Source organism: Microcaecilia unicolor, chromosome 6 (assembly GCF_901765095.1).
Source record: "Microcaecilia unicolor chromosome 6, aMicUni1.1, whole genome shotgun sequence".
Classification (NCBI taxonomy): domain Eukaryota; kingdom Metazoa; phylum Chordata; class Amphibia; order Gymnophiona; family Siphonopidae; genus Microcaecilia; species Microcaecilia unicolor.
In genome coordinates, this window is record NC_044036.1 from 56129377 (window position 1) to 56144027 (window position 14651).

General features: G+C 42.4%; 1 protein-coding gene across 1 annotated transcript in view; it reads right to left on the minus strand.

Moving 5' to 3' along the window:
* ADGRL4 (adhesion G protein-coupled receptor L4) overlaps positions 1–14651 on the minus strand; it is a 211668-nt gene that overhangs the window by 185844 nt on the left and 11173 nt on the right. The window lies entirely within an intron of this gene.

Genomic DNA, 14651 nt, shown 5'->3' on the forward strand with positions numbered 1-14651 from the left:
CTGATTAAGCAGCTGACCACTGTAGAGATTAAGGCATGACCCCTCCATAGTTCCCTAGTGGTTACCATCACCCTCCTTATCCCCTGAAAGTGAAACTAGAAAGGAATAATAGGCTCTATGACAACAGCCTCAGGTATCACAAGCATTCTAACCAAAGCAGGAAGCAAGTGTGAAGAATAGTCTAGTGGTTAGTGCAGTAGACTTTAAACCAAGACACACTGGTTCAGCTCCCACTTTAATTCAAAATTTTTTTTAAATTGTGAGCTCTCCAGAAGAACAAAAATACCTACGGTACCTAAATATATAAGTTGCCTGAAAGCCTGAGAGCTATTGAAGTGATTTATATTCAGGTACAGTAGGTATTTTTCTGCTCCTGGAGGGTTCACAATTACAAAATAAAACAATGTGGGATTTGAACCTGAATCCCTTGGTTTAAAGTTCATTGCACTAACCACTAGGGTACACCTCTGCTCTGCCTGGATGTCAGTGTGGCCATTTTTCTCAAAATGATGCCAGACAGAAGTCCCTACCCCTGTTTTTTTTGCTGTTCAAAGGATGGATGCTTCATTTTGGAAAATGGCTATTCATTTTGGATGATAGAACAAAAAAGTCCATCTCACAGCCATTTGTGAACAGAAAATCTGGATGTTTTTCCTGCTTGAAAACAGCTGACATAAACATCTTTTCAAAATTTTATTTTACTTATTTCTTTCAAAACTTAAACACCGCCTATCACATAGGCAGTTTACAAGAAAACCATACATAATAAAACATACATTACAAATTAATACCATGACAAACATAATACCCATTACAGATCAACATTAAATGGAAAGTACTGTTCTTCACTTTGAGAGAATCATAACTGACCACTCCTAAAAAATGCCTCTCATAGACACCTATCAGGCTTATTTTCGAAAGTGGTCGCCGGCCATTTCCCGACATAAATCGGGAGATGGCCGGCGATCTCTCAAAAGCGGCGAAATCGGTATAATCGAAAGTGGCTTTTTAGACAGCATCGCCGCTTTCCCGTCGCCTCGCCGGCGAAAGTTCAAGGGGGCGTGTCGGTGGCATAGCAAAGGCGGGGCATGGGCGTGACTACCAGATGGCCGGCTTTTGCGGATAATCGAAAAAAAAAAAAAGTGGCGTTAAGCAGTATTTCGCCGGGTTTACTTGGTCCTTTTATTTTCATGACCAAGCCTCAAAAAGGTGCCCCAACTGACCAGATAACCACTGGAGGGAATGGGGATGACCTCCCCGTAGTTCCCCAGTGGTCACCAACCCCCTCCCACAAGGGAATGGGGATGACCTCCCCGTACTCCCCCAGTGGTCACCAACCCCCTCCCACACTAAAAAAAATACAAATCAAAACCTTTTTACCAGCCTGTATGCCAACCTCAAATGTCATACCCAGCTCCATGACAGCAGTATGCAGGTCCCTGGAGCAGTTTTTAATGGGTGCAGTGCACTTCAAGCAGGCAGACCAAGGTCCATCCCCCCCCACCCCCACCTGTTACACTTGTGGTGGTAAATGTTAAGCCCTCCAAACCCCACCAAACTCCACTGTACCCACATGTAGGTGCCCCCCTTCACCCTTAAGGGCTATGGTAATGGTGTAGAGTTGTGGGGAGTGGGTTTGGGGGGGATTTGGGGGGCTCAGAACCCAAGGTAAGGGAGCTATGCACCTGCGAGCTTTTTTGGTATTTTAAAAATATTTTTAGAAATGCCCCGTAGGGTGCCCGGTAGGTGTCCTGGCATGTGAGGGGGACCACTGCACTACAAATGCTGGCTCCTTCCAAATGCCTTGGATTTTGCCGGGTTTGAGATGGCCAGCATTTTTTTCCATTATCGCTGAAAAACAAAACCGGCAATCTCAAACCCGGCAAACTCTGGCATTTGGCCTGGCTAAACCGTATTATCGGAAAAAAACATGGCCAGCCATCTTTTTTGATAATACGGTTCTGGCCAGCTGTTGTGCCGCCGCCAAAATAGATCGCCGGTGAACTATTTCGCTGGTGACGTTCGATTATGCCCCTCTATATGTCTTTATAAAACAGGCTCAAAATAGACACCTACTTGTCCTCCTAACCTAGGTAATGTGTTGTAAAATTACCATCTCAGTATGCACACAGAATAGCATGCTATGTTCTAAGGGACTATGGTTTGTGAGAAGAAGGGCTCTGCCTACTTTAGGGGGTATTAGCTCATAACTGCATGCAAATATATATAGTATAGTCTCATCTTGTCTATAGTCACTAAATCTTAATAAACGCAATCTCTAGTGATGATAGTGGAGAAAAGGATAGGGTAGTCATAAGGGCTCTGATCTTGTGTCCAGTGTTGAAGGGAATACACAGGGCCAGCTACTACTACTATTTAGCATTTATATAGTGCTACAAAGCGTATGCAGTGCTGGATAGCAGCGCCCTGAGCCAACCTGCTTTAGCAGTGTCCCCCCTTCCCGGCATCGCTTTCAGTGTACCCTCCCTTCTCCAGGTTTGGCATCTCTCCCCCCTCCCCAGTCTATTTATTTATTTATTTATTTATTGTTTGCATTTGTATCCCACATTTTCCCACCTCTTTGCGGGCTCAGTGTGGCTTACAATAAGATATGAATAAAGAGAATACAGTTGTTACAAATTGGTTATGGGTTACATTGTACAAGTTATGCGAGATAATCGAATTATCATTAGGAATATCACAATGGGATATCAACAGGGAGACTTTGGGAGGAGACAATAGGAAGCTTAAGGGCAGTGTTAAGACATATAGGCACATGGTTTACCTATTCCTGTAAGTATATGTATGAGTAATGTGGAATTGGGGGGGATGAGAGATCATGAGTGGATGTGTGATGCATTGATGTAAGTGAGTGTAGACTCTATGTGTTTTGATTTTTTCCGTAGATTGTCTCAAACAAATGGGTCTTCAGTAATCTGCGGAAGGATGCTTGTTCGTGGATCGCTGTTAAGTTGCATGGCAGTGAGTTCCAAAGCTGCGTGCTCGTGTGAGAAAAGGTTGACGCGTGTAGCGTCTTGTATTTCCCGCCCTTGAAAGTAGGGAAATGGAGGTTGAGGTATGTTCGGGAAGATCTCCTAGCATTTCTGGGTGGTAGGTCAATCAACTCGGACATGTAGGCTGGGGCTTCGCCGTAAATGATCTTGTGGACTAGTGTGCATACCTTAAAGGTGATGCGTTCCTTCAGTGGAAGCCAGTGTAGTTTCTCTCGTAGTGGTGTTGCCCTTTCATATTTTGGTTTTCCGAAGATGAGTCTGGCTGCTGTGTTCTGGACTGTTTGAAGTTTCCTCAGTGTTTGCTCTTTGCAGCCTGCATATAATGAGTTGCAGTAATCCAGATGGCTGAGGACGAGGGATTGCACTAGGTTACGAAAGACGAATCTTGGGAAGAGTGGTCTTATCCTTTTCAGTTTCCACATGCAGTAGAACATCTTCTTAGTTGTGTTGTTTGCGTGGGTTTCAAGTGTTATGTGGCGGTCGATAGTGACTCCAAGGATTTTTAGCGTTTCTGAGATTGGAAGGTTTAGGTTTGGTGTGTTTATCACGTTGAATTCGTTGGTGTTGTATTGGGAGGTGAGTACCAGGCATTGAGTTTTTTCTGCATTTAATTTCAGATGGAATGTGTCTGCCCATGTGTTCATGATGTGTAGGCTTTGATTGATTTCGTTGGAGATTTCTTTGATGTCATGTTTGAAGGGGATATATATTGTCACATCATCAGCGTATATATGTGGATTGAGGTTATGGTTTGATAGGAGTTTTGTTTCTCTTTCCCCATCCTGCTAGTTTGGCATTGCTCCCTCACCTCTTGCAGTCCTGTAAATTTATGTTAATCATCTGGGGCAGCAGTAGCAGCATGACAGGCTGCCTTGAGCCAGCCCATCTGCTACATCTAGCCCACAGGACTGCAGCGACTGACAAACTTTACAGGACCACAGGAGAGTGAGAGAGGTGAGGGAGCAGTGCTGGATCGGGGAGGGGGGGTGGGGAGAAGGAGAGAGACCAGGGTGGGGTGGAGGGAGGGAGGGAGGGAGGGAGGGAGAAAAGGCTTAACCTGTAGATCAGGCAAGATCAGAAGCTCGGTATTTCAGCACCCTTAATTGCTGGTGCTCTGGGCCAAAGCCTCACCTGGTCCAATGCTTAAACTGGCCTGGGAATATATTTGGGGTACATTGATCTTGTGTCAATGTGCAGAAAGTTGAATTGAAGCATGAAGGCCCTTAGATTTTACCATATAGTGGAGGGGTTGGCATGATTGAGGCTTGCAAATTATGTCAAAGGAAATGGGATAAATGCATTCAAAGCCAGATTTTGACTCTGTGCTAGTTCACATGGAGGTTTTTGAGGTGCAGAATTCACATAGTCAATTTTCAGTGCTATCATCCTCAGAAATTTTGCATGCTCTTTATAGGAACTGCACTTTTGTGAACGTACACAAAAAAAGGTTACATTAGGTTATGTTAGAGCTTGCACAGTTAAATGTTTTTCATTTGCATAATAACACTGTTAGCACAAGTTTTAGTGCATAGGCAACACTATAAAGCATTTCAGAACAACTAGAATGATAAATCTTCTAATAGAAGTCCCGTGCTCTGCTCCTGCCTGCTCCACCCCACCGGTCAAGTGACCAATATGTACTGCTACCTGGAAGCCCTATAAATTCAAGCTGCTTGTGGCGTTCAAGTTGCTTATTTCATACTGTTGTGCTTGCCTGTATTGTATGTTTGGTGAAGCCTGTGTCTTTGGTTTGACCCTAGGTTCTACCTGCACTTGTACTTTAGTGTCTTGCTAAGCTCCTGTTGGCTCTACCCTGCCGGTCACATGATCTGTACGTACTGCTACCTGGAAGCCCTATTTATTCAAACTGCTGGTGTGCAAGCAAATCACTTCTCCATGATTGATTTCTTGCCATTCTCTAGACATTTCTGCTTAACAAAAACCTGGCTCTGGGATGGGGAAAAGTCTTATCTGTATCAGTCTCTACCACTGTGTTATATAAAGCCTTTTACTCAGGTTGGACCTCCAAAAAAGGGGATGGGGTTGCAATTTGTTTGTCTCCTGTTGTATCAGCAATCAAACTTCCTTCAGTAGACCTACTTTATCCTGGGATTTTAATCTTGAAAGTCTCTTCTCCTTGCCCCCTCTGTTCTCCCTAACCCTACTATGTCACTTTAGGAAGCTTTCATCCAGACATTAGCAATGCTTCAACCCATTACCTGAACTCTCATTATTGCTGGATATTTTAAGATTCATGCAAATGAGTAACAATCACCTAAATCCTTTGGGTTCCAATCTCTCTTGCAAGATCTCCATTTCACCCAACTGGTGCACATGCCGGCCCATGTCATTGGCCATACTTTAGAAATGATGGTTTCTACTTTAGTTAGTTAGTTAGTTACATTCTATTTTGGATAAAAGTCAGATTTCACTCCTTCTGTCCCTTGATCTCTCAGCAGCATTTCACTTCATTGACCATTTATTGTTTATTTCATGACTCAAAGACATTGGACTAACTAACCTTACCCTAGCTTGCTTTACGTCATTCCTCTCAGACTGCAGTTTTTCAGTAGTTTTCCAATCAGGAACCTCCTATGAGTTTTCGCCCTGCTCAGGTGTCCCTCAAGGATCAGTGCTCTCCCAGCTTCAATTTAACATCTTCATCAATCCTCTTGCAACCTTACTTCAAGACTTTAATATTCAATTCTTCATCTATGCAGATGTTATCTTACTGATTCAGCTAGTTTCCCCTTTTTGTATTGATTTTAACTCCACTTCACACAGTGTTACGAGCTGTATCAAATTTGTTGTCAACTCACAAATTGGTTCTAAACCCAGCTAAAACTACTGCTTGTTGGATTACAGGATGTCTTTCTAAGCCTACATGCTCACTCTCACTATTTGACCTTTCTATTATTCCAGTGGATTCGTTCAGGTACTTGTGCATTATTATTGATTCTAAACTTGCATTTGAAAAATGAATCTTCCATGTAGTACAAAAAGTTTTTTTTTTCTGGCGTTGGTGCTTATGCTCCATTAGACATTTGCTTGATTTTTCTTCACTTCACACTCTAATTCATGCATTTATCATATCTCTTCTTGACTACTACAACAGAATTTATGCTGGTCTACCTCAGTCTCAACTCAGTCACCTTCAGATGTTACAGAACGTCACTGTCTGATTGTTATTTAAAGCTTGTCACTGACCCAGTCGCCCCTTTACTAGCAAGAGTTCACTGGCTTTCTCTTTTCTACCATGTTCAATTTAAGGTCCTTCTCCTTACTCACAAAACTCTTCACCTTAATAGCCAACCTTATCTTGCTTCTCTGGGCATTCCACATACCTCATCATGCTTTCTATGACCCCTGGATGACAACCGGCTAGTATAACCCTCTCAAACAAGCAAACTATGAGTCTACTTGTCACTCTGCTTTCTTTTTCTGTCACCACACTTATGAAACAGCTTACCACAAGATATCAGTTCTGAACAATCCCTGCTGAAATTGAAGACCAAACTTAAATCTTTCTTTTTTCAGACTGCTTTTGGTTTCACCCCGTGTCCGGATGTGAGTGTCCGGGTTTGAATTATGAGACACCAAGGCTGTTTTTCTCATCTTTTCCCTCCCTGTTTCCTTCCCTCTGTTTTTTCCCCTTTACTTTTAATTTTACTATGAGTGAATGATGTCTATACTATTCTATTTTAATGGATTTCCTTTCTATCTTTTGTATATTATATTTTATATTGTAAACTGCTTTGACTTTCTGTAAGAAAAGGCAGTATATCAAAATTTTAATAAACATACACATAGAACATAAGAACATAAGAAGAGCCATGTTGAGTCAGACGGCATGCAGGGCTTCTTTTACAAAGTCGTGCTACTGATTCTCGGTGCGGCAAATTCAGTTCCTATGAGCTTCCTCTCTTTTGCTACATGGGAATCACTAGTGCAGTTTTGCAAAAAGAAGCCCCCAATCTCTTAGTGCCGAGTCCTCCAGGTCACAATTGCATAGTAGATCCAAAAAGTGAATCTATGTTTCATAGTTCATTTGCAGGGATAAACAACGGATCTCCAGGTCTACCTTGCTAATAATTTTCTAGACATTTCTTCCAGGAACCTGTCCTAACCTCTTTTGAATTCACCTATGCTAATCACCTTGACCACATCCTTCAAAAATAGATTCCACACCTGAATTATTTCATTTCATTGTATTACTTATACATGACACTCCCAGTAACAATACTGCTGAATGGCGGTCACAACAATTTAAATAAATCATCTTCACCCCAGATATGGAGACTACAGTAAATAATAATGGGAAAAAGCTATGGTACTCATTTTCAAAGCAGATGGACTTCTTAAAATGCCTACAAAAAAGGTCCACCTGCTAAAAATGTCCAAATACTGATTTTGGAATATCAGAATTACTACTATTTAACATTTCTAGAGCGCTACTAGGGTTACGCAGCGCTGTACAAAATACACAAAGAAGGACGGTCCCTGCTCAAAGGAGCTTACAATCTAAAGAACGAAATGTCAAGTTGGGGCAGTCAAGATTTCCTGGGTAGAGGTGTAGAGGTTAGGTGCCGAAGGTGACATTGAAGAGGTGGGCTTTAAGCAGGGATTTGAAGATAGGCAGGGAGGGGGCCTGGCGTATGGGCTCGGGGAGTTTGTTCCACGCGTGGGGTGAGGCGAGGCAGAAAGGGCGGAGCCTGGAGTTGGCGGTGGTGGAGAAGGGTACTGAAAGGAGGGATTTGTCTTGAGAGCGGAGGTTACGAGTGGGAACGTAAGGGGAGATGAGGGTTGAGAGGTAAGGAGGGGCTGCAGATCGAGTACATTTGTAGGTTAGTAGCAGAAGCTTGAATTGAATGCAGTACCTGATCGGAAGCCAATGAAGTGACTTGAGGAGAGGGATGATATGAGTGTATCGGTTCAGGCGGAAGATAAGATGTGCAGCAGAGTTCTGAACGGACTGAAGGGGGGATAGGTGGCTAAGTGGGAGACCAGTGAGGAGTAGGTTGCAGTAGTCAAGGTGAGAGGTAACGAGAGAGTGGATGAGAGTTCGGGTGGTGTGCTCAGAGAGGAAAGGGCGGATTTTGCTAATGTTATAGAGGAAGAAGCAACAGGTCTTGGCTATCTGCTGGATATGCGCAGAGGAGAGGGAGGAGTCGAAGATGACACCGAGGTTGCGGGCAGATGAGACGGGGACGATGAGGGTGTTATCAACCAAAATAGAGAGAGGAGGTAGAGGAGAAGTGGGTTTGGGTGGGAAGACAAGAAGTTCGGTCTTGGCCATGTTCAGTTTCAGGTGGCGGTTGGACATCCAGGCAGCAATGTCGGATAAGCAGGCCGTTACTTTGGCCTGGGTTTCTGCAGTGATGTCAGGTGTGGAGAGATAAAGCTGGGTGTCATCAGCATAAAGATGATACTGGAAGCCATGAGACAAGATCAGGGAGCCCAGGGAAGAGGTGTAGATAGAGAAAAGAAGGGGTCCAAGGACAGAACCCTGAGGGACTCCAACAGAGAGCGGGATAGGGGTGGAGGAAGAACCATGAGAGTGTACTCTGAAGGTACGATGGGAGAGATGAGAGGAGAACCAGTAGAGGACAGAGCCCTGGAACCCAAAAGAGGACAGAGTGTCAAGAAGTAAGTCGTGATTGACAGTGTCAAAAGCGGTGGATAGGTCGAGGAGAATGAGGATGGAGTAATGACTTTTGGATTTGGCGAGGAACAGGTCATTACAGACTTTGGATAGTGCCGCTTCTGTCGAGTGAAGTGGGCGAAAGCCAGATTGAAGCAGATCGAGGATGGTATGAGAGGCGAGAAAATCAATGCAACGGCTGTGAACGGCGCGTTCAGGTATTTTGGAGAGGAAGGGTAGGAGGAAGATGGGGTGGTAGTTGGAGGGACAGGTAGGGTCAAGTGAAGGTTTTCGGAAGAATTCGGACCTTTCATGCTGCAGTTTATTCAAATAGCAAGGGGCATGTTTTGGGTGAGACTAGAGAGGGCCCAACAGGCATTTTCAAATGGGAAGAAACATCCATGTCTAAAAAGGATGTTTATATCCAGACCTGTTTCAGTCACGTCCTGGTTTCAAAAAGTTGATCTAATTAAGCAGCTGACTACTGGAGGGATTAAGGTATAACCCCTCCTTAATCCTCCCAGTAGTTGCTGTCCCCTTTTCCTTTCCCCTGAAAATGAAACTGGAATAGAAAACCAGGTTCTATGTCAACTGCAGGTATTATGGCCATTCTGAAAAAAGCAGCAAGCAGATCAGAGGAGTAGCTTAATGGTTAGTGTAGTGCATGATGAGCCAGGTTCAAACCCCACTTCAACTCTTTTTTTCTTAATAATTCTGAGCCTTCCAGAAACAGAAAAATACCTACTGTACCTAAATATGTAAGACACCTTCAAGCCTGAAGGCTACTGAAGAGAAAGGAAAAGATGAGGAATATAGACAAAGAAGGGGGGGGGAAGGAGGGTAGATTAGTAGTGAGGAAGGGAATAAGGGAAAGAGAAAAAGAGAGTGTAGGAGAGATTGATGAGTGAGAGAGGGAAAAGTAAGTGAAAGAGGAAAGGAGAAAAAAAAACAGGGAATAAGCAGAGGAGACGGAGGGATAGAGAAGGAGAGCACATTAGGAAAAATAATCAATGTAGCCAAGTACATGCATCACATATTCATAGAACAAAAAAAAAAAGAATGATCCTAGGGATGCGTATGGCCAAAAATGTTTGCTTTAGACAATGCTGTGGTGATTTTCATGAATTGTTTTTGTGGGGTTTTTTTCACATATTTGTTTTTGTGTGTGTTGTAAAGACACAAGAACCTTTTTTGCTGTCACACATTGATTGTATATATGTTAATTTGTAGATGTACATGTGCACCTGTGATTTGCATGCATTTTACATATTTAGACACTCAGACAAACCAAATGCGTGCTCTTGAATATGCATACCTAAGGTTCTCATAGGTAAAGAAGTCCAGAAGAGTGATCCTGTGAATATAAATTTTACCCCTGTAATTTGTGACGTACCCTTCCCCTAGTTTTAAAATAAATCCTAGATGCCATTTCCATGTTAAATGTAATTTTACACAAAATGGAATTCAAAAGGTCCAAGAATAATCTTAAACTACTACAAACTTTTAAATGAAATTTCTTAGCAAGTGATAGAAAAGATACGGCCGTGTACTTGTCTGCACTGAGCACAGTTTCTGCTGTAAGGTGTTCTGCAGAGTCTATTACTGGCATTGTGACCTCATGTTCAGTGACTGAATTAAGCACTTGATTAGTGGTCGGAAGTGAATAAGAAAAACATGTTTTTCCCTAGCAGGAGGAACTTTCAGTACCAGGGTCTAATAAGACACTTCCCTCTCAGTTTCTTAACAAAGATGGATAGGAGAGGAGCATGAAAAGAAAGGGGGAAGACAATATTCAATGGAACCGATTGTGTAATGAAGCAGTTTTCTAGGTAAAATTCCCAAATAACAGTGTATTCTCTGTAGTCACAATATGCAAGTACACACGCATATTAGAGGTGTGCAGGCCAAACATTTTTGTTTCATACCCTGTGTCATTTATGAGAATGTTCATTTTTTTAATGATTTTTTTTCATTACAGGAACAATATCATTAGTAGTGCACAGACTTTTGCAACAAATGTGCACTCTTAGAAAACAAAGTGTGCACTCTTTCAAAAGAGTGCATACTTTTCCAGAAACGTGTGCACTATTTACACTGTCCAAAAGTGTGTGCGCCCTTTTCCAATAGTGCATTCATGCATTCATTATTCATGCATGTGCATGGGTGCATGCATGTGCACTCTATGGGGACAGAGTGCACACTCAGAAAGTGCACAATGTTCTGAATGAGTACATACTTTTTGCAAAAAGGACATACTCTTTGAAAACAGTGTGCACTTTTAAAAGTGTGCAAGTAACAACCCAAAATGACAAATGAATACACTTTCCTAACATATATAATCATAAAAAAAGGTTTAAGACTGTAAGAGACTAAGGGGCCATTTTACTAAGCCACGTAGGCGCCTACGTGTGCCCAATGTGCGTCAATTTTAAGTTATCACCTAGCTATCATGTGGCCCTTGCACATCATTTTTGATGCGTGTCCGCTAGGCGTGCCGGATATTTTTATTTTCTGGCGCGGGCGGTAATTGGCATTTTACAAGCGTAGACCATTACCGCCTGGTTACTGTGTGAGACCTTACTGCTAGGTCAATGGCTGGCAGTAATGTCTCAAACCCATAATGAATGTGTGGCAATTTTCATTTTGTCGCACATCCATTTTCATCAAAAATTTTAAAAAGGCATTTTTTACAGGTACGCTGATAAATGATTCTGTGTGCGCCCAAACCACGCGTCTACACTACCGTAGGCCATTTTCAGTGTGCCTTTGTAAAAGGGCCCCTTAGGATCTCATTTTCAAAGTAGATAGATGTCTCAAAATGGTCAAAAAACATGTCCATCTGCAGAAAACATCAAAATCACAATTTTCAAAAGCAGAATTTGGATGTTTTACACTGCAGTTTGTCCAAATAGCAAAAATTAAGATGTGTTTCAGTGAAAATGGAACTGGAAGAAACATCCAAGGCAAAAAAGAAGGATATTTTTTTTTATCTACACCTGTTTCTATCACATCTAGGATACAAAAAGGTGCCCTGATTGAGCATCTGACCACTGTAGGGATGAAGGCATGACCCCTCCTTAATCTCCCAGTGGTTACGGACCCCTCCCATCCTCCTAAGAAGTAAAAGTGACAGTGGACATCAGGCTCAGGTATTATGCTCAGGTATACAGCTTCAGATGTTATGGCCATTCCAAATAGAGCAGCAAAAAAGTGTAAGGAGTAGTCTACTGGTCAGTGCAGTGAACTTTGGGATCCAGGTATCAGTGGCATTCCTAGGTCAGCTGCCACCCGGGGCAGATCGCTGCTGCGCACCCCCCCTGAATGCAATGACGTCCCCCCCCCCCCAGGGTGCAGCATGACACCCCCCCGGCGCATCGGACCCCCCTCCCCAGTGCATCAGACCCCCCAGGTGCATTCTTGGCTGCTGGAGGGTGCAGAGAGCAGCCGCGCACCTGTCGGTTCCACTGGCTCCCTGCTCCCTCTGCCCCAGAACAGGAAGTAACCTGTTCCGGGGCAGAGGGAGCAGGGAACCAGTGGAGCCGACAGGTGTGCGGCTGCTCTCTGCACCCTCCAGCAGCGTGCACCTGGGGCGGACCGCCCCCACCGCCCTGCCCTTGCTACGCCACTACCAGGTATAACTTCCACTTTAACTCTTATTTCTGTACAAATATATGAACCCTCCTGGAACATAGAAATACCTAATGTACCTGAATTGATAAGCATGATGGCTATTGTAGTCGTATACCTTTAGGTAGTAGGTTTTTATCTGTTCCTGTCCTATATTGTAGTTATTTTTCCTACTTTTGTTTAATTTAGCTCACTATTTGTTAACTACTTTGCTCTGCTCGTCAGTTTTTCTGTCTGACGTGAATCCCTGAAACAGAACATTGAAACAGAACCTTGTTGGACCTATAGGTGTTCCTGAGTGAGATTAATTCCTTCTTTGGGTAGTGTTTGAAGCAACATTGTAGCATTTTACTCCATATATTTAGTACCTGAGTTTACAATATGTGTGATGTACTGTATTTGAAGCATATATTCTGAAGTATATATGTTGTTGCATGCACTTTTTTTTTACATATTATTTAGTGGTTGGAGACCAATGATGGCAATGAATCCCTATTAGGTTCAGATACTTTGCAGTAGTAGTTGTGAAAAACGTGAAGTGAGCACCTAATGTGGTAATTTCAAAAAAGCTTGTTCAGTAGCATGGATGTTAGCCAATAGTCTCCGTCCACACACAGAATTGTTTCATTATGTGATTTTACATTAGGTATAATAAGAGGGTTTTTCTGTTGGTTATTATGGAAAACTGAAACAGCTTGCTGTTTCAGTTGTATTCAGCTATCTATGTAGTAGGATTGCTACATCAGTTTTCAACGATTTATTTTGGAACAGCTACTGCTTGCTGTGTAAATTGCTGGTTTTAGAGACATTGAGTTGGTTACACACTTAGGGCCCTGTTTACTAAGCTGTATTAGCATTTTTAGCGCACACTAAAAACGATAGCACGCCTACAGCACGGCTTAGTAAACAGGGCCCTTAGACTCCTGATGAAGACCTAGCGGCTGAAACACAGCTCATGTTGAGTTTTTACTTGCCAACTACTAAAAGATTTGAGTCGCACTCTGATGCACTGTATGGTGTGAGTCCATCACCTTCGCTGTGTTTGGAACCCTTCATTGTGTGTGGAGAGGAGTTTTCTTCTTTGTTTTAATGTACAGCTTGAAATATGTCATAAATATAGGGGGTAATTCTCTACAGGTCACTTACAATTAGATACTGGGATGATGGACACTAAGCACAAATTCTATATTGGCAATTATGTACACAGTTACGTGACCAACTTTAGGTGTAAGAACTTTGCCAGCTCAATGGCGGTGTAAGTGCTCGTGCCTGTTGTCAGTTAGGTGCATAAATGCTAGTATTCTATAACCTGGGCATATAAGTGCTAGGCATGTCCAGACCCACTCTTGCCCCTGCCAGGTCCATGCACCCTTGCGGTTGTGTGCTATGGATTATGCTTGCTCAATTTCTAGAATACCAAGTAAAGGCAGTTATGGGCATAGCTGTAAGTTAGTGCCAATTAACATACATTATAGCCAATTATTGATTGCTAATGCCAATTAACAGCTAGTTTAAAAATTAAGTTACATGCACAAATGGCACTATTCTATAGCTTGCACATGCATTGTTGCACGCTAAGCATAAAAATTGAGTGTATGTTTATAGAATTAGGGGGATATTGCACTAAATTATTACGCTTTGCACCTGTAAACAGAGAAATTCTGTTCTAAAACAGAAAATAATTTCCTCTAGAATGTATGACATTCTTCTCTTTGTGCAGCACCCACATAGCATATCACTTGCATGATCTCCCTGAAAAAAGAATGGGATCACTGATACCATGCCTGGTTTGGAAAGTTGTTGGAATTCATGATAGATTACGGCATTTTCTAAGGTCTAATAATTTATATAGAGCTATCTACAGTATATAAACAAATGTTTCTACTCTTGCATTGTTTAAGCCAAAAATGCTTGCCGATTATATTTATAATTTCTGGTCCTTGAGACTAGTTTTCTGTCTGAGAACGGTCATACAGGATGTGAAATCCTATCTGTGGTAGACAAAAAGTAGAGCAGTCTTTGAGATAATGCATTTACAACGTTGTAAGTGAATTTTTGCACATCCTCTAAAAAAGCATTCGGTTGATTGATTCTGGAGTCACAAAACAGGATGAAAAGGAACGTTCCTTAAAGGAAACTAACATTACTTAGCAAGGGCAGAAATACAGTTTGAGTAAAACAAATAATCATTCAGCTGTGGACAATCCACTCAGAGGACTGAAAACACTTTCAAGAATGGGGCACAAAATATTGTCTAATACAGTTTATTGTCTGCCTTCATCTTCTCTGTTAGTGATACTGGCTGATGTGGAATTTGGGTATGGGAGGAAAGCAGTGGTTAGAAACATGAACAATAGAAAGAAGTTTCT